The sequence below is a fragment of the Crinia signifera genome, chromosome 5 (genome assembly GCF_055691185.1).
Source record: "Crinia signifera chromosome 5, ASM5569118v1, whole genome shotgun sequence".
Taxonomy (NCBI): domain Eukaryota; kingdom Metazoa; phylum Chordata; class Amphibia; order Anura; family Myobatrachidae; genus Crinia; species Crinia signifera.
In genome coordinates this window covers 226,868,240-226,887,806 of record NC_139221.1, presented here as the reverse complement: position 1 = coordinate 226,887,806, position 19,567 = coordinate 226,868,240, and the positions used below count along the sequence as shown (strand labels likewise).

At 44.4% G+C, this 19,567-nt stretch overlaps 1 protein-coding gene across 5 annotated transcripts in view; it reads left to right on the top strand.

Annotated features, from left to right (window-relative positions):
• The window catches only part of DNAJC13 (DnaJ heat shock protein family (Hsp40) member C13), a 198,686-nt gene that overhangs the window by 41,261 nt on the left and 137,858 nt on the right, over positions 1–19,567 (top strand). The gene's annotated exons all lie outside the window — the stretch shown is intronic.

The following is a 19,567-nucleotide window of genomic DNA, read 5'->3' as shown; positions in this document are numbered from 1 at the left end:
CAATATAAATTGTTCTGACACTTTATAATTAACTTTCAGTTGTATATGGTTATGTATTAACATATATTTACATATTGCAATATTATACATTATATATAATTATTTTTGGATTATTTGGCCTACGTTTTGTATGATGTGGTTGACATCACTGTTAAGTACAAGGGTATGCGGCACATAAGCAACAGAATAAAAAGTAATTTGTAATATATGTGTATACCATTACATTACTTGTCTCATGGCTTATTATGGCTGTAGAACTTGCAAACCCTATATCTATTTAGACCTTTATTAGTTTGCAATGTTTGCCATATAGACAAGTTCTTTAATGTCCAAGTCTATCACTTTGGTAGCCGTTCAGTATTATCACTTTTTATCCATTACTACAAGTGGCATCCTAGTGGGATTTTTGTCTGTTGTATCATATATTTGAGAAGTGCTTGTGCACAGCTGATTAGAGCAAGTAACAAATACTTCATTTATTTATTATTATACACACATCACTGTTTTAACGTGAATTTGCTAAATCTCAAGCAGCCCCCTTCCCCCATTCATTCCACAGAAGAGCATCCTTACTTATAATGGTTAAAAATACCATGACAGTGCAGGATGACTAAATAAGAATTAGAGGTTACTATAATTTAATTATGCTTAACTAGGTTATTTATGTAAATCCCTCTCCTTTGTTTTTAATCCATCTAGTTGTATACTGGACATACTGTTCCCAAGCAGAGCACCTGCAGATTGTATCTAGTATGGGGAAGCAGTCATGTTGATCTTTCTTTCCTTTGGGATACGGTCAAATAGTCGACCATAATTTGGACGACAGTCATTAGGTCAACACATGAGTTAGGTCGACATGGGTTAGGTTGACATTCAAAATGAGCCGACATGTACCGACAGGCGGTATTTCATGCCCTACCATCCACTAGGGCTTGGTGGGAGAATAAAATTGTGTGCCCGAAGCATAACGAGTGGATGCTGTGCACCTAAAACTATGTCGACTGTGTCGACATTCGGATATTAAAAACAACTGTCGAGCAGAGCGAAAACGGTCCAGGATTCAGACTGGTGGAACATTTCGACAGTCGGAACCCAAGATTGAATACTCCCTTTGTCTAAAAGTACAGTGTCACCGCCAGTGAATTAACCCTTCTTATATATGTAATAAAATCCTTCATATTCAGCGCTGTTTGCATTGAAAATGTAACTGATGAGAGCTGTGTCCTATAATTTTGGGCTTCCTGCCAGTCTAAAATACTTAGGGGGGTATTCAATGTCAGGGGCACGGCTGTCGAGCTAGTGCGACAGCCGTGCCCCTGTCCCGTTCTCGGTGAGCTCGCCTGGAGCTCGGCAGTCGGGATTCAATGTCCCGGCCACCGAGCGGCGAGAAGGGGGCGTGGCCGCGAGTTGCGGCCGGGAAGTGACGAGCTGCAGCCGGCAGCTCGTCACTTCCCGGCTGTTCTCGGCAGAACGAGCCCGACAGCTAGAGATGTCGGGCTCGTTCTGACAGAAAACCCTGTTCAATGCTGTCGGGGAAGACAGCATTGAATAGGGCCCGTCGAGCATCTCCCCCACGGGAGATGCTCGACGGCGATTGAATCTCCCCCTAATACTTTGTCATTTACATGGTGTGATGTGATTCAATGGGCCATTAATTTCATTTATGATTGATTGTCTGCTTTCATATTCTGTTTCAGTGAAATAGGATATGACATTTACACATTTATCAGAGCTTCACAGTTGATTGATGGTTAAATTACATAACTGTTCTGTTTTGCAAATGAAACCATGTTTAATCTGGACAGAATTGTTTACGGTCATTATATTTTTATAAATCTAATATAACCGTTGTAAACGCAGGTGAAACCAACAGCCAAAATTTAATGGGGTTTTAAATTCAAACCCCCACCCCATTGGATTAATTAAATATCAAACCCCCCCCCCCCCCCCCCCCAAGGGGATCATTTAAATACCCCCTAGTCCTTGAATCACCTTTTACATGTACGGTAAGAGCTCTTCAGCAGCTGTAAAGTATGTACGTTGACTCCAATGTAGTCCATTATTAAGGGACATACATTTTTTCCTACAACAAACTCAGGATTAATGTGCTCATTTCAGCCGCTTATCAAACACTCTGGTTCCATCTCTGTTCTGATATTGGCAGTGATCGTTAGCAGATGACTTCTCCCACTGTTATGCATGGTTTCTATGCAACATAAGGAGTGTGTGTTCTTCTCACAGTTTATCACCAGTGTGCAGGAATAGGAAATCATTATTCTTAGAGAGATGAAAGTGGCCCATGGCTAAAACATAAAAGGCAGCTGGATATCACAGTGGTTACGGAGAGTAAGGCCATGGTAGAAATTCAGCAAGCAAACAACCCATACAAACAATTATTTGTGTAAAAGGTCATTTTAATCCGTTTTATTTATACTTTACCACATGTGAGTTCTGAAACCTCTTTAAGGAAAATGAGCCTCGGGAATTGCTTTTTATTTTAATTTTTGTTTATTTGTATTTTTCCTTTTTTTTTTATTTGTAGTGTAAGCTTAAAGCTATGGATGAAGCATATTTCTTGTAACTGTGTGGCATGATCCGAAATGAGCTTTGTGCAACAGCTCACGCTTCAGTAACTTTGTATTTCAATGATAGCAGGAACTGGTTAAGCGTGAAAATATCTGTAGTTGTGTTTTCAGTAGCATTAGTTGGCAGCAATTTGTTTTTCTTTCACTTATGTACCCAAACAAATCTCAACTTGTGGATAACCTCATACCAAGTAATCTGGTCATGTTGAGAGAATGTTTGAAAAGATGCAAAAAAAACCCTCAATGTAACAGCCTGTTTAACTTCCACAGAGGCATAGGAGTTTTCCCACTGGGGGAAAAAGTGGCCGCTGTTTCCGACAGCATTGAAGGCGGATTCCGACAAAAAACAGATCCCACAATCCGCACCCATTTTCTGACACTCAACAGCCGGAACTTCAAATTCTGTCTGTTGAGATTCAGTTGAGCTGGGTAAAAAAGGCCCGGGATTCCAACTCTCGAGACGTTCTGACAGTCAAAATCCTGCATTGAATTCCACCCTTTGTGATTAGCAGTGCCCTACGTTTGTGGAGTTTGTCTGATCTCTGTAAAGTTTTCTCCGGTTAATTCAATATCCTGAACATGCTAAAAACGCAATGGAAAAAAAATTCTGGTGCACTATTCAAACAATACTAATAATATATATAATACATTTTGCAGTAAATTTTGCATTTCAGTACGGCTTTTTCATAATCTTGGACAAAAATTAAGGGTTTACCCACTACTTCCAGGTAACCTCATCATATGGTAAGTCCCTAAAATTCTAGGAGTTCAAGGCCAGAGTCACAGGACACCCCCAAGCCAACCCAAGCAAACCAGCCCAAGGCACCGCACTAGTGACAGATGACAAGTGAAGTGTTTTTAAAGTGTGTTGGATAAGTGAGAGCAGCTAATATATATTATATATACAATACGCATATGCCACTGTGTTAGAACAGGGCTAGACACATTTTTCTCAAATCTAGGAGCCAGGATGCAAGTGTAGGAGCCAGACACATAAGTGCAGCTTACCTACATGCTTGTTTCTATGGGTTTCTTGCTTGATGCCAAGGGTTGTATGCTCTTTTCCAAGGGTGATAACTGTGTAGAGCGGTGGACAACCCACGCGGCTGTATCTGAGCAGGTTCGCGGCTCTTGCAAACCAATCTGGAGCTACCACTGCCTCTCCTGATTGGCTGTGGACCACGAGCTCCGATTGTCTTTCGAGCCGGCTCGAGTTTTGAAATAGCCGTGCTGCGGACATGCTGATAACAGCCGATGGGTTGTCCACCATGCTGCCCAGCTGTTACCATTGATGCAAGCGCATCACTCTGCCCTGTGCAATCTGCTTCCTGGCAAATCTAGTCTCCAGGAAGCAGAATCTGGTCACCATGGCGACCTGGCCCTGGCTCGACGGGTTTTGTCGAGCCCTTTGTCAGAAGTTAGTGGAAAAGACGCTCGATGGCAGAAGCTTCTTGATGGCAGACTCTTTTCCACTGAGCACCGCAATTCATTTGTGGGAATTTAGCTTCGATTCATGTTTATAAGTAAAGCAAATCAGCAAGCAATTGGGCAAAACCCTGCTGCACGGCAGGTAAGCCAGAGGTAATATGAACTGAGATATTTGGATGGATTATTTTTTTCTGTGCATGATAAATACCGGCTGTTTTTGCATGTAGTCCACCAAAATTAGACCGCTTTACCATTAGTCTTTACCTTTAGACTAAATTTCCTTTTGAACACACCCCAATCAATTTTAAATCTCTCTGCGAATGTAACATCTTCCCCAATTGCAGTGAAGCATGCTTTTGCCCAGTTGCTTGCTTTTTTTGCTTTACTTACAAGCATGAATCAGGTCCTTATTGCTTGCATGACCCTGAACTGTGAGCAGAAGTCTTAATGAGATAGGGCTGCATTGCGCATGACACTTAGCCAAGGAACAGCAGTTTAATGCGTTTGATCCAAGGTATTCTCGCAGGAAAAAGTGCCTGTCATTGAATAATCCCGAGCACCTAATCTGGGAGTAAAATTCCTGAAAATTATTTGAATAACCCCCTTACAGTCTTCCTTGCAATTCCCAGAAGCCAACGTTTCTACAAACCTCATGAGAGCAGTGTATGCTAAGATCAAATCCTGTATGTCAGCTGTATTGCCTTTGTTACCTGCACACGTGGTAATAGCGATTTTTAGCAAGCTCTGTGCTCTATGTTAAGCAGCATTACAGTGAGCTCTACAAGTGCATTAGCCTACTCTGGGATTTCACACCTACCTGACCCTAATTGCAGCCTAGCCCTAACCATAAATGAAGCATGTTTAATGGTGGCATTCTAAACATGTTGACATTATGGTGTTGACAGTTTGAATGTCAACATAATGAGAACATACCATATAAGGTACGTGACCATTATGTTATGGGTTTTTTTCTTTCATCTATCCTGGTGACGCAGCTTGACCTTGGGATGTAGGAGGGTCCAAAGGAGCCAGGCACCTATGCTAAAACTTTGAGAGGCAGGCTCCTCCCTTCTGCATCCCAGAATCCTCAGTTCGTTTTAGGTGCCCACCGGAGTGGGTGCTATGCTGAACGGACTGCTGTAGCAGCCAGAAGAGAGGTGGCTAGGTGTTTATTTTTTTATTAATTTTACACTTAGGTAGGCAACGATGTGAAGATTCTAGGAGAATCAGCTCAGCAGGGGCTGACAGAAGCGCGTCCTGTCAGCGCCCTGTGCACAGAGAGACGCTGTCTGGTCTCTCTGTGCAGCGCTTCTCAGCCTCTATACAGAGAGGCTGCCTGAACCCTGTGGAATCCCTGAACCGGCGCCCCGCAGGGGGGGATCATGGGGGACAGGCACTCCATGATGGTGGCCACCATTTTTAGCAGGGTTTGCAAGCTGAATCTCTATGGATATTCAAGATGCATATTTACACGTGCCTATTTGCGCAGAGCATCAGTCTTTGCTGCGTTTTGCAATAGGGGACTTGCATCTCCAGTTTCAGGCGTTACCTTTTGGGCTGGCTACAGCCCCGAGGGTATTTACAAAGATTGTCGGTAATGGGGGCAGTGCTCAGAGTAAAAAGAATAGTGGTTATTCCTTATTTGGACGATCTTTTGTTCAAAGTAGAGTCTGCAGAAAAGTTGCAACGGGACCTGGCAGAGGCTATTCAATTTTTGCAGAATCACAGCTGGGTGCTAAATTTTCAAAAATCTCACCTGTGCCCCACCCAGAAAATTCAGTTCCTGGGTGTCATATTGGACACACAGATAGCTCAGCCAATCGGAGTGCTGCCCAGTGTTTTAAACATTTCTGCCGCCACTGCTGACAGACCCCCACCGCCCGCTAGCGCTACTTCTTGCGCTACATAACTCTGCCTGCCATCTCCCACGCCACAATCGGCCCCTCTGGCCCCCTCTCCCCATCCCCACGCCGATGAAAAAGCGTTCCCTCCACCCCCCACCTGGGGATTGCATTTGAGCATTGCATGTGGTTAAAAACCACTTGCAATTGCTCCTGCAATTCGATAAATATTATGTGCAATACATAAGATCTTGAGACCCGACATTCGACCGGCGTGCCCACACATTGCGTCGAATGTCCCCTTAAAAATGCATACAATTATTCGATTTATCGGCCAGATGTGGTCGAAATTGAATGATTTCATGCAATATCTCACAAGTGTATGGGCAGCATTAGAAGTAGAAAATAGATTACTGTAATGCAGTGGTGTCAAATTCTTGGCCCTCCAGCTGGTGTGGAACTACATGTTCCAGCATGCCCTGCCACAGATTTTATAGAATGGATTGCTAAAACTGTGACAGGGTATGCTGGGACATGTAGTACCACAACAGCTGGGTCATTTGGTCTACAGCATGATGGTCGACAGTCATTAGGTCGATATCGGTCTAGGTCGACATGGATCTAGGACGAAAGGTCAGTTCGACAGGTCATTAGTTCGACAATGTCTAGGTCGACATGGGGTTTTTCACTGTTTTTTGAGCTGACGTGCTGACAGGCGGTATTTCATGCCCTACCATCCACTAGGGCGTGGTGGGAGAATAAAATAGTGTGCCGAGCGCAGCAAGGAACCGTGCCTGACGGGCGCGGTGACCTTTGAACTGTGTTCATTTCGACTGTGTTGGCATTCAGGTAAAAAAAAGTGAAAAAACCCCATGTCGACCTTTTGACTGTCGACATAGACATTGTCGAACTAATGACCTGTCGGACTAATGACCTTTCGACCTAGAACCATGTCGATCTAGACCCATGTCGACATTTTCCCATTTCGACCTAAAGGAGTTGACCTAATGACTGTCGACCATCATGCTGTAGACCAAATGATCCGAACCCAACAGCTGGAGGGCCATGAGTTTGACACCACTGCTGTAATGGTTGGTGTTGGGCAGTTAATGGTTACATGCCAAGTGGTGTAGTTGTTTGTGCTTCTGGTATACACATCTGCTGTATTTTGTTCCACTTCCATCCATTTGTCAATGGTGGTATTACTGGGTATGCAGCCAGTGGATAGACCATGTCTAGGTCGACATACTGTACCTTAGGTTGATTCTGCCAAATGGTTGACACAAGCTTATGGTTGACACAGGCAAGGTCGACAGTCAAGTGATCTTTTTTTCATAATTTTTTTTTTTTTACAAAAAAGGTTGGTTTCATACGTTACTATCCCAAGTGGGCACAGGTTGAGAACATAATTGTGTGCCGAGAGCAGCGAGGCTCTGTGCTCGAAGCATAGTGAGCGAATCGGTACATATATACGGTGCCCATGTCGACGTAAAATTACATAGACACCCCAAAAAATTTAAAATTCATGTCGACCTTTTGACTGTCCAGCAACTTGTGTCAACCTTTTTAGGTGTCGACCTAGACATTGTCTATCATCTATACCGTAACCATATTACAGAGCATTACTGTTGCTGTGGTTTCCATTCTCCTGTTCAGCGCAGCAACATCCTTTATACTAAGAAAAAACAGATGCAGGAAATAAGTGAAATGGGGAAGCGTAATGAAGAAATGACATTATCAGGTATTTAGTCTTCAGCCTAACCAGAATTGGCCAATACTTCTTCACATTTAGCTGTAAGCATTTCACAACATGGAAGAGGAATAGCAGCAGCTGATCTACCATTTCCCACTCTGGTACTACCTGAGATTATCTGCATCGCCGACACATTGCAAACCGTTGAGCTGCTATTGTCATTCTATTCTAGTAAAAGTTTGCATTAATAAATCATGAAAATGTTTTTATGCCTCAGCACTTCCCCTCGCAATGGGGGGAGGGATGAGTCTATTGTGTCTAGGTCAAATGTTGGCATGCAATAGGTCAATGTGTAAAATGTCAACACTGACAAAGGGTAGACACCTGAAAAGGTAGACCTGAGGTTTTTTTTTTTTTTTTATATCCACACCGACCCTCCAGTTAGTTTAGCGCATATCCTCATATCGGGCATGGGGTCACGGTCTGCTACACCCTAGCTTCGCACACCGTTCCCAAGTACGAAAACCTCATGTCGACCTGTTGATTGTGTTGACATTTTGTCAATGTTGACCTTTTGCATGTTGACCTATCAATTGTATACAATGGGGAAGTTACTTCAAACAGTTGATCGGCAGGGTACGAAATCATAATGGAGTTCCATTATTAAGTGTACAGTATGTGCTGGTTCCTAATAATCAATCTATATTGTATGTACAGTATATAGATTATACCTTTTTATTATGGACTTTATTGGAACAGTCTGACTGCAGTGTGGTTTCTCTATTTTTATTTTTCTTGTCAACCAAACAGGTGTGGTATATTTCACAGACAGTCGGGATTCCGACAGTCATTACTCAGACGTCGGAATCCCGACTGCACAGCGGAGAGTAATGACTGTCGGAATCCTGACTGTCGGGGAGCCACTGGTGTCAATATGAAAGCTTGCAAAAAGTTCATCCTGACAGTCAACAAAAACATAACGGTTAAAAAAGGTAAAAAGACAAATATAGTGCAAATTATCCTCAGTTTAAAAAGAAATTTAATACACTTATAAACGTAGACGATTAAATCAGCATGATAAGAAATCGATTAAATTAATCGTCTATGCCAGTAGTTCCCAACCTGTGGTACGCGTACCCCTGGTGGTACGCGTCCACCCGCTCGGGGTTACGCGGTGGCCCGGCCTGTAATGGCGGCCGCGGCAGTCAGACGAGACTGAGGGGAGGAGAGTGCATTGCGCTTCTCTCCTACCTAGGGAATTCAGGGGTCTAAAAAAAAGCCTCAAGGCTCCCCCAACTCGCCGCAGCCTCTCTGCGCTCCCCCCTCAGTGCGTGCCGCTGTCCCCCAGTGCATGCTGGATGTTGTAGTCATCCCTCCCTCCCTCCCTGGCTTTTACTTCCTGTTGGCTTGATGTCACGAATGACTGCCCCGGTGTGTAACACTTGAGCGGCGGCTGGGGGTGAGGGAGAACCCGCTGTTCCAGGAGCACCTCACCTCATTTACTTCCATGGACGGTGTCGGCCGGGTCCGCAGCTTACAAGAAGACAAATCCCCGGCTGCCTTTAAGGTATCTGTTCTACTGGGACAGGTTAGCGGGGGTGGGGTTGGGTAGGTTACACTTGTACTGGGGATGGCAGCGGGTAGAGAGATATACACACAGGGATACCTCTCCCCCGCTCGCTCTCTCTCTCCCCCTCCCTCTCTCTCTCCCCCTCCCTCTCTCTCTCTCCCCCTCCCTCTCTCTCTCCCCTCTCTCTCCCCCCCCTCTCTCTCTCTCCCCCCCCTCTCTCTCTCTCCCCCCCTCTCTCTCTCTCCCCCCTCTCTCTCTCTCTCCCCCCCTCTCTCTCTCTCCCCCCTCTTTCTCTCTCCCCCCTCTCTTTCTCTCCCCCCCTCTCTCTCTCCCCCCCTCTCTCTCTCCCCCCCACCCTTCAAAGGAGGCCACACCCCTTTTTAGGCCACGCCCCCTAAAATTTTTCACGAGGGGGTACTCATAAATGAAAATCCTAATAAAGGAGTACGGGAGACAAAAAAGGTTGGGAACCACTGTCTATGCTGTTTTATTCATCTACGTTTGTAAGTGTGGACATGTATTACATTTCTTTTTAAACTGAGGATAATTTGCACTATATTTGTCCTTTATTACCACCTTTTTCACATGTATTGTGAAAATAGGTGGCTATCATTTCAGATCATCAATCCTGTTTATTGAACCTATCCAGTGTCTACAAAGTGAAAAATGGTGATATTGTTTCATTATAAATCTGTACAATCTGCATGAGATCCAGATGAGATTTTGACTATATAGTCAAAATCTCATCTGGATCTCATGTAGATTGTATGGGTTTTATCCCTTGCGATCCAGATGCGATCTCGATGCACGCTCCCGTATCGCAGCCAGAAAGTCTTGGCTGCATAGACTATATAGTGCAGATCTGCACTATATAGTCTAAATTGTATGCAGATAGTCTAAATTGTATATATGGTATGCAGATAGTCTAAATTGTTATCTCATCTGGATCTCATGCAGATTGTACAAGTGTGTACACAGCATAACGTTATACACTGAGCGCTTTGTGTTAAACAACTTTTTTGCTGCCTATTGAGTTGTCTATCTGGGTACTTTCTGGATGTTTTACCCTTTGGTGTTATAACAATAGCTGCACATTGTTTTCATTGCGCACGATTGTTGTTATTCCCATTTCCAGAAAGATATATCTGACAGTATATTGCAGGGTTGCCGACCCTCCTGGAATTCCCGGGAGTCTCCCGAAAATCGGGTCCCCCTCCCGGCCCCCCGAAAGGGTGGGCAACCCTCCCGGAATCTGGGGGACCCCCCTGAGTCCCCAGAATCGCGGCATGTAAATGCTGCAATCCGCGGGTCTGAGGAGGGGGCGGGGCTAAAATAACACAATTGTGTCATTTTAGCCCCGCCCCCTCCATGGAGATCAGTAATTTCTCATATTTCCCGTAATGGGGGCGGGGCTTAATGACGTAACAGTCAAGGCCCCCCCCCCCCCCCCCCCCCCCCGACCGAGCATTTAAAAGTCTGCAACCCTGGTATATTGCCTAATGTATACCCAGGATAAGTCCGTCAGGGGTAAGTCAGTTTTAAGGGGCTATTTTTGCCAACATATCGCAGATTCTCTCCAGAATGATTATGAAAGCACTGTACAACTATATATTTCTACTCATTTTGTTTCTCGTACAGACAAATTAGCAAAGATTTCTACTAAAGTGCTCAGCTGGACACCACAGTGTTGTCAGGTGGCATATTAAAGACTATGTAACCATATCCTTTTGCTTATCCTAATAGGGATCCTATCAGCCTCAGCATTACCATATAGTAGTGGCTGAAATAGACAATTTTACGGGATTATGCATAAATCATTACGGACAACTCGGACAGTGTAATGGTTAGCATTATTGCCTGACAGTATTGAGGTCATGTGTTTGATTTCCACCATGGCCCTAACTGTTTGGATTGTGTATTCTCTCCATATTCTGGTGTGTGTTTCCTCCAGGTACTCAAGTTTTCTCCCACAATCCAAAAATATACAGATAGGTTATTTGGCTTTATCTCTGTAAAATGCTCCGGAAAATGTGTGTGCTATATAAATAACTGGCATATAATAATAATAATTAAAATTTTTTTTGGCTTAGCTGTTAACTGTTATGCCCCTTTCCCACTGCAGCCTTAAAACGGTATATTGCCGATTTTTGAGGGCAAAATACCGTTTAAGGCTGCAGTGGGAAAGCGCCAGAGTTGAAATACCGTTTAAAGTTAAACGGTATTTCAACCCGTTTTCCAAGCAGGGTTTTAGCCGGTAATCTACCGTTTAAGGTGCAATGGGAAGGCATCTTAAACGGTATTCTTACGTCTGGCGATGAAGGCTCATATTTGAGCCATCATCGCCAGGTGTGTATGGCAGCCGGGCTGAAAGATCAGAGACTTTCAGCCCAGCTGACCGGCTGCTCCCTCCCCGGCTGACACCCGCCCCCCCGCCGTCCACTCCACTACCCCCGTCGCCCCGCCGTCCACAGCGCCTGTCGCCCCCACTTGTGCATATACTCACCCCGCCGCCGTGCCCACGCTGCCGCTCATCGCATCTGCTGCGTCTCTCCGGCCAGGCCACACAGCCCGGCGGAGCGCCCCGACCCCGGCAGAACGCCCCGCCCCCGGCTGGCTGCTCTGCTAGTGACACTGGAGTGTCACTGAGCATGTAAACTCCACTGGCCACCAATGCGTTTATTAAGCAAGTAATATATAGATTGCTGGCATATGCCAGCAATCTGTATATTACTGATACCACTTTGCACCAATGTGTATATATATATAAGCCATTAATATATACATTGCTGGCACATGCCAGCAATGTATATAATCACTGGCACCACTGGGCACCAATGTGTTTTTTTAAGCCAGTTATATATAGATTGCTGGCACATGCCAGCAATCTATATATTACTGATACCACTGGGCACCAATGTAATATATTTAAGCCTGTACATATATACATTGCTGGCACAGACCAGCAATGTATATATTATTGGCACCACTGCCCACCAATGTTTATATTTTGATATGCCCACTGCCACCAATGTAGTGAATATATACTGTATATACTGGCTAGCACCAACTATATAAATATATATATATATATATATATATATATATAGGCAGTTTGCATTTAAATGTACATTGGTGGCAGTGGGCATATAAATATAATAAGCAATCAGGGCCAGCACTTGGGAGCAGGTCAGTGGCGTGGAGCAAGGTGACTGGCACCCGCACCCCGTCCCCCCTAAAGCCAGTTGAGCCACACTGCACCACAGCTGACTTGCTCCGGCGCCCGCACCCCCCACCCGTGGACCGTTCACCGCGCCACGCTATCGGAGCGACGTGGCTGCACACACATCACCCCGTTCCCCCCCCCCCCCCCCCCCTCTGTGGAACTACTCGCTGGCGGCCGCATACTCCCCACCCCCGTGTCGCTGCCAGTAACGTAAATATGGAACCAATGGAATTCAAACCCAGCCCATTATGTAAATAGCCGTTTATAATGAAAGATTTTCAGCAAAGTCTTTCACCTCCTGAAAATCTCTTGCTCTTTGGGGAAAATAGCTCAGTGTGTACGCACTACTTTGGTGAAAGATATATGTAACAGAGATTTTGGCCCATTAAAGCCAATTAAAGCCCATTAAAGTCACAGGCACTCATTTGTGCTGTAAAAACGTTTTGAAGAGCTAAAACGTTTTACCTGCAATGGGAATGGTACTTAAATGGCATTTAAAACTGTAATCTGCTACAGTGGGAATGCTAAATACCATTTAAGATTACCTGTAACTTAAAACGGGTCTGCAATGGGAAAGCAGCATTAGCTTCAGAGACACCATCTTCCTTACATTGGAGCCTGCTACTGATGAATAAGAGAGTATGTTATTCATATTTCATTTTTCTTATTCATCTCTGTAATAAATCTTATTTGATATTTATTAATGTCAAATAATATCTTTACGTGCTTTTTTTTTTTGAATGTACATTGTGTGAATGAAGAAAACACCAAGAGGGTACTGACAGTACGCTACAGTAGTTTAGAATTCTTTTGAAACCCCGATTTCGATCCACATTATATAGATGCATACTTCTCTTGAAAATAAAGCTTATCTGATATAACTTTGAAAAACATCCTCATTGAAAACTCATCCTCTAAGTATGACCTTAGCCAGACTAAACACGTTCTAAAAATCCCCCAGAAAAACTATAGTTCATTAGGAGAAAGGACCATACAAGCAGTAGCCTTCTTTAGCACCTTAGTGCTAAGATTGGGAGTGATGTAGGCCTAATGCAGACTTGATCACAAAGCACATATTTATTTTCTTTCATGTTGGTCTGCAGGTAGGACAAATGTACTGGGTGAGTTGTGTTTAAACTGAAATCCAAATTGTAGTGTAAACATAAAGTAGTTAGTATTTACCCTGCACAGAACCAAAATAACTCGCCCAAATCTAACTCTCTCTGTACACGTTAAATTTTCTCCACTGGCAGTGCAGCATGGTGCTCAGTTATCTATTGCGGACCTGTTTTTGTTTTTACTGGAAAAGCGATCTAAGCGAGATTATATGTAGAGTAGTAAGCCAAGCCTACCATATACCTTTTAAATAGACAGGCATAATCAGGCACGTATTTTCAGACCAAGGACATAACCAAAGCTATATCCCAAATCCCAAATGTTCAGATTCCAGGTGAGCAAACAGTCCCTTCCCTACAGATCTACTCAAGCATGACAAACCAGAGGGATGAATTCCGCCAGGAGGCAAACCGAAAGGAAACGAATGAAAAAAACATAGCACGTAAGAAAAAGTAAAATTACTTAAGCAAACAACCACATTTCTTGGGAGAAACAGGTTGTGCATTAAAAAGAAAAACAACTATTGAAAAATAAAAAAACTTCCCTAACCTAAACTATGCTACACCTAAACCCCAAAATATAAGAAAAATAGGTACTCTTTACCTAGAACGGCGCCCATCGCGATTATCGCATGCACTAAAAAACAGGTGCGATGCGATGGCCGCGATTTCCCATAGGGATCAATGTTAAAAGTGTGATTGGACGCGATTTTAGTGTTCAATGGCTCAATGGCCGCGATTTTTCCATAGGAAACAATGTTAAATGGGCCACAGAGCCCAAATAGTCACCCTAAAGTCAGAAATGGCCCCCACAATTGTTAACGCCACCCCACGATCAACGTCAACCCAAAGCGTGGCGAGCGGCGGCGGTACGCGTCCTCCGACCTTTTCATACCCCCACTATCCACGTCGGCGTGGAGTTGAGAATAGAATAGTGTGGCGAGCGCAGCGAGCCCGAAGCGTGGCGAGCGGACACGGATACCTTCACAGGTAAACGCGTTCCTTCGCGGGCTTCACAGGTATCCGCGGCCCCTCGCGGGGCTCGCCACGCTTCGGGCTCGGTGGCTCGCTGCGCTCGCCACACTATTCTATTCTCAACTCCACGCCGACGTGGATAGTGGGGGTATGAAAAGGTCGGAGGACGCATACCGCTGCGCTCGCCACGCTTCGGGTTCACGTTGATCGTGGGGTGGCGTTAAAAATTGTGGGGGCCATTTAAGACTTCAGGGGGACTATTAGGGCTCTGTGGCCCATTTAACATTGTTTCCTATGGAAAAATCGCGGGCATTGAGGCATTTAACACTAAAATCGCGTCCAATCACACTTTTAACATTGATCCCTATGGGAAAATCGCGGGCATCGCGTCGCACCCGTTTTTTTAGTGCATGCGATGCCCGCGATTTTTTACCCCCGATGACCGCGATGGACATTGTGGGCGCCGTTCTAGGTAAAGAGTACCGAAAAATAACCTATTTAGATTATTAGAAATCCTACACAAACCTCACTATGCAAAGAGCATTTATGTAGCCTAGCCACTACTGTATACAGTGCCCACAATCTGACCCAAATGACTATAACAGTATTGGCATCAAATAACAATTGCACAAAAAGGATTATGCGCCTATAAAGAAAATATTACATAAGAAAGCCACCTTTTAATATGAGAAAACCATCAAGATTCCCCCAGTGCTCTAGCTACTGGGCAATTCTCCAGCTAGGTAATAGAAAAATCAGCACCCACCCAGACCCTAGCCCGTAACCACATTGAGTATGGCAGCTATAAATCCCAATGTTGTCTCTTCAGAAGTACAACTAGTGTAAAGGTTTGCATTACGGCCTAATTGTGATGCTATGGGTTTGATTCCTGACATGGCCCCAATTGTATGGAGCTTGCATATTCTCCCTGTGATTCTGTGCGTTTTCTCTAGGTACTCAATTTTCCTCCCACAATCCAAAAATATACTGGTAGGTAAAAAAATGTACTCTTGTCTGTATACTTGTTTTTATGGAAGACAAGATGGGTTAAGTGGTTCCTAACTGCCATCAAATTCTATGTTTATATGGCAAAGTCCAGGAACATAAACACTTTGTATGATTCTCAGAATTAGGTGGTCCTAATGGAGAACAGTATCGTTGCCTGGAATAAAAACAAATTTTTATATGGATGTCTGGGACATATGGTGGGCAGGTTCCTGTCACAACTGAAAGGGCTGGATGAAGTCGTGTGGTGTGTAGCAACCGGAGGCGGACCAGAGGAGGAAGGATTAAATCGTGCAGGTTTAATAATAGAATTCATCAATGGAAACAATACACACTTGAATACTTTCTTTAAGTGACAGTTAGTGGTAAATAATACTTGAGCCAGCAAGGCACTTTTAGAAGAAGAAAGTTCATTTGAATAATGACAGTTCAATAGCACAGGACGACAGGCAGGGGTCTTGAAGAATAAGAGGATCTGGAAAGAGAATGTACTTGATGGTAAATGAAGGATCCTTGAAGACTGGAAGAAGATGAATGATGAAATGAAGATTGCAGAATTGCTTGGAAGCAGGAGACTTGAAGAGCTAGGCCAGGAAGCTCAGGGATACAGGCAGAGGCCAGACTGTGGAGAGAACTGGCAGCGATGGGGTTAAGCAGTAGCCTAGACCAGCACAGAGCACGAGCAAGGCACCAAGGTCAGGAGAGGTGAGTCAGAGAGCCGGAGTCAGCTGGGAGCTGTGAACGCCTCGGGAGACTCTTTGTACTGACACTGAACAGCCCTAGGCAGATCCCCTATATCCCAAGAGGGCGGCTGCCAGGTCAGTATGGGCGGAAACCTCAGATCTGGGCCAATCTGCTATTTGCCCTTAACCAAGATGGCGGCGCCGGCCTCCCGGCGCCATTACAGCGCACACTGCTACACCTGTCGGCGTCCCACGCTGCCTGCTGCCCACCAGACTGCCGCTGCCGCTGACCCAGAGACCACTACACACTAGCCGACGGCGGGTGCGAACGGGTGAGTAATATGCCCGCCGCGCACCGCCGCGGCTGCATGTGACAGTTCCACTGTAAATTGAGGAAAGATTGCATCCTTTCCAAATGTTGTCACCATCCAATTCTCAATTAAGGATTCAGGATGTTATAGTATGGCACGAAGTCAGCCCAAAAGATCAAGCAGCTTAGGCAAATAGTCATTTGTTCTTTAAGCGTACAGTACACCTATCCCCCATGAGGAAGGGTTCCAGACTGGCACTCAGAAAGTGAAGAAACAGTAACAGCAGCTGTCCCGAAAGCTGTTTCATCTGGACACAGCGGAAGCAGCAGGAGAAGCAGAGCCAGCACCATTTTGTGAGATTACTGCAGGGTAGTAGGAGCCATCCGCCCTATTCCATGCTACACCAGCCCACTCTCCCCATTATTCGATATTCAGATATTTCAGAACATATTTAAAAGAAAATTAAGAATCCATTTGAAATAAATATAAAGACCATAAAGGCCAAATTCAATTAGCCTTTTTTTAAATTTATGCTCAGCACATAGTGGGACACCCACTTGGCAGACTGCGATGCTGTGTGCTGAGCATTCGTGCCCGGCACACTGCGATGCTGTGTGCTGAGAATTCGTGCTCGGCACATTGTGATGCTGTGTGCTGAGCATTCGTGCTCGGCACACTACGATGCTGTGTGCTGAGCATTCGTGCTGAGTGGGGCTTTGCACTGGCTTACCCAGCCGGCGACACCGATGTACAGGACAGCGCATTGGCATCACTGCAGGTTATACACACAGAGTGTTCCATGCTCCTTTTCTAAGTGATCTAATCAGATCGCTTAAAAAAGGGTAGAAATTGCCCCGTCTGTATATAAGACTTACTGTTTCAAATGTTTTATGTTAAATAAACATTAACAATAAGTATTAAACTGACTACAGGTTGAGTATCCCTTATCCGAAATGCTCGGGACCACAAGCATTCCGGATAAGGGAATATTCAGTTTTTTGGAATAATTTTTTTCAGCCATACTTACCTGCCCCTGGTGGGTCCCCGATGGTCCCTCGGCGTCCATGGAGTCCTCCGGCGTCCACGGCAGGCCACCAGCACCGTCTCCGGCGTCTCCAGCGGTCCCAGGAGTGCTTTGCGCAAAGCACTCCTGGGACCGCTGGAGACGCCGGAGAGGATGCTGAAGGCCTGCTATGGACGGTTTTTGGAATAATTCGGATACGGGATGCCCAGATACGGGATACCCGACCTGTAGTAGCTTCTTGCTTTATTGCAAAATAATCTTACATTTAAATTACACCTATAAAGACTAACATTCTTTTGATTATAAGAAATAATATGTAGGTCGGTATTCAGTTAACATATCAGCACATGGAATGAGTTTCCTGGCACCCTAAGTGATGGGCCCAAACACTGTTATTAAAGTCACCAATTATAAAGGCTAATACTACAGTTATTTCTGCTGTAACATGCACTTAAGGAAGTTCAAGCTGTGTGGAATGATGTATATTTACTCAAGATTTAAATATAAACTTCTTTATTTTATCAAATGTTTTTTTATGCCATCTGCCCTGTACATGTTGTCTACACAGGTGTGGGATGTTGTTCAGTGTTCTAAAGTCGCAGTGTATATAGCTCAAAAATAAGCAAAAAGGAAGAGAATGGTCCACTCAAGTCATCTAAATCTGGTTGGTGGATGATCCATATGTGATCAGGCTTTTTATAATTTGGCCACCAAATTGGGAACTAATCTTGTTATGCGGCTTTCAGACCGCAAAACTGGCTTTGACCAGGTATTTTAGAACGTTTCTAAAAACGGGTCTGCCAGCTAAAAGCCCTTTAAAGCATGTCTTTAAACGGTATTTCAATGCAGTTTTTGTTCCTTCACAACACTGAACCCGTTTTAACCCATAGAAAACAGTGGATGAAAAAAATGGGTCTGAAACTGGTAGGACCCTGCTTTATTACCGTTTAGAAATACCAGTTCAAAAGAACCGGTAAATTCACTCTGCACCTTTCAGACTGCACAAATTACCGCTTTAAAACGGTAAAAAAAACTGCAAAATAATGGGTAAAAAGTGCGGTCTGAAAGGGGCTTAAGATGTGTGCACCCAAGCTGAGCAGCAAGATGGTTTTGGGACTTGTCGTAACTCTTTCAATAAAAGTGACCTAGAACGTGTGTGAAAGTGCTGGTTTTCTGGTCATTGGCATTGCATGAACTTTCCATGTCAATGTTCAGGTTATAAACTATTGCAATTTTTCGCTTTGAAATTTATTTTCTGAATGAAGGATCCTGTATCTCAAACTTAAGCTGGGTACACATATGTACAATCGTCGGGCCGTTCTTCCGTTCTGCGGACGAACGGCCGTTCGATTGTATATATATGTACGCAGTCCCGATCCCTTCGTTGCGATCGATAAACGGCCAAAAACGCTCTTGGCCGTCCACGGTCGGTCGGTCGAAGGTTCTTTGCTGCTTAATATTCTTCCGACAGGACGGCTCCATATCGAAAGAAAAGTGACATGTGTACGCACGTTCGATCGATATGCAGCCCGTTCCTGCGATCATTCCTCCCAAAAGCAGCACGCCCATGTGGGTGTTGACTAGCTGCGTCATCCCTCCATCAGCGCAGCATGTAAACAACAGGAAGTCTTCTCCCCCGTACTTTCCGCGTCATGCTGTTAAAGAATATTCGTTGTGTGTGCATTCCTTTTGAAATAAATAATCGTTGTGTGTGCATTCCTGACAGATATAGTTATAGAAGATAGATAGATAGATAGATAGATATGTGATGTTCATTGTTCTGCATAAACACTTAACATTTATTAAGAAATACTGTCAAAAAATACTGTGAACACTTTGTTTATTTGAGGTAAAACGGTGGTCGGACCTGAACAGTGTGTCACATACAGGTGCTTGCCATGACATAAGTGCCACGTGAAGGCCTCTTTGTTTTGGTATGCCCTTAACCCAGCCCAATATGATAATTTTGTGTACATTTTTATCGTGCGAATAGCCAGATCGGGAGAGTGTGTACGGTGGTACAATCTTTTTCTTGCGATTGTTTGGACGGGAGTACATCGGACGTCGCAAGTAAAATTGTACATATGTGTACGCGCAGATCGGTCGTATGTTTT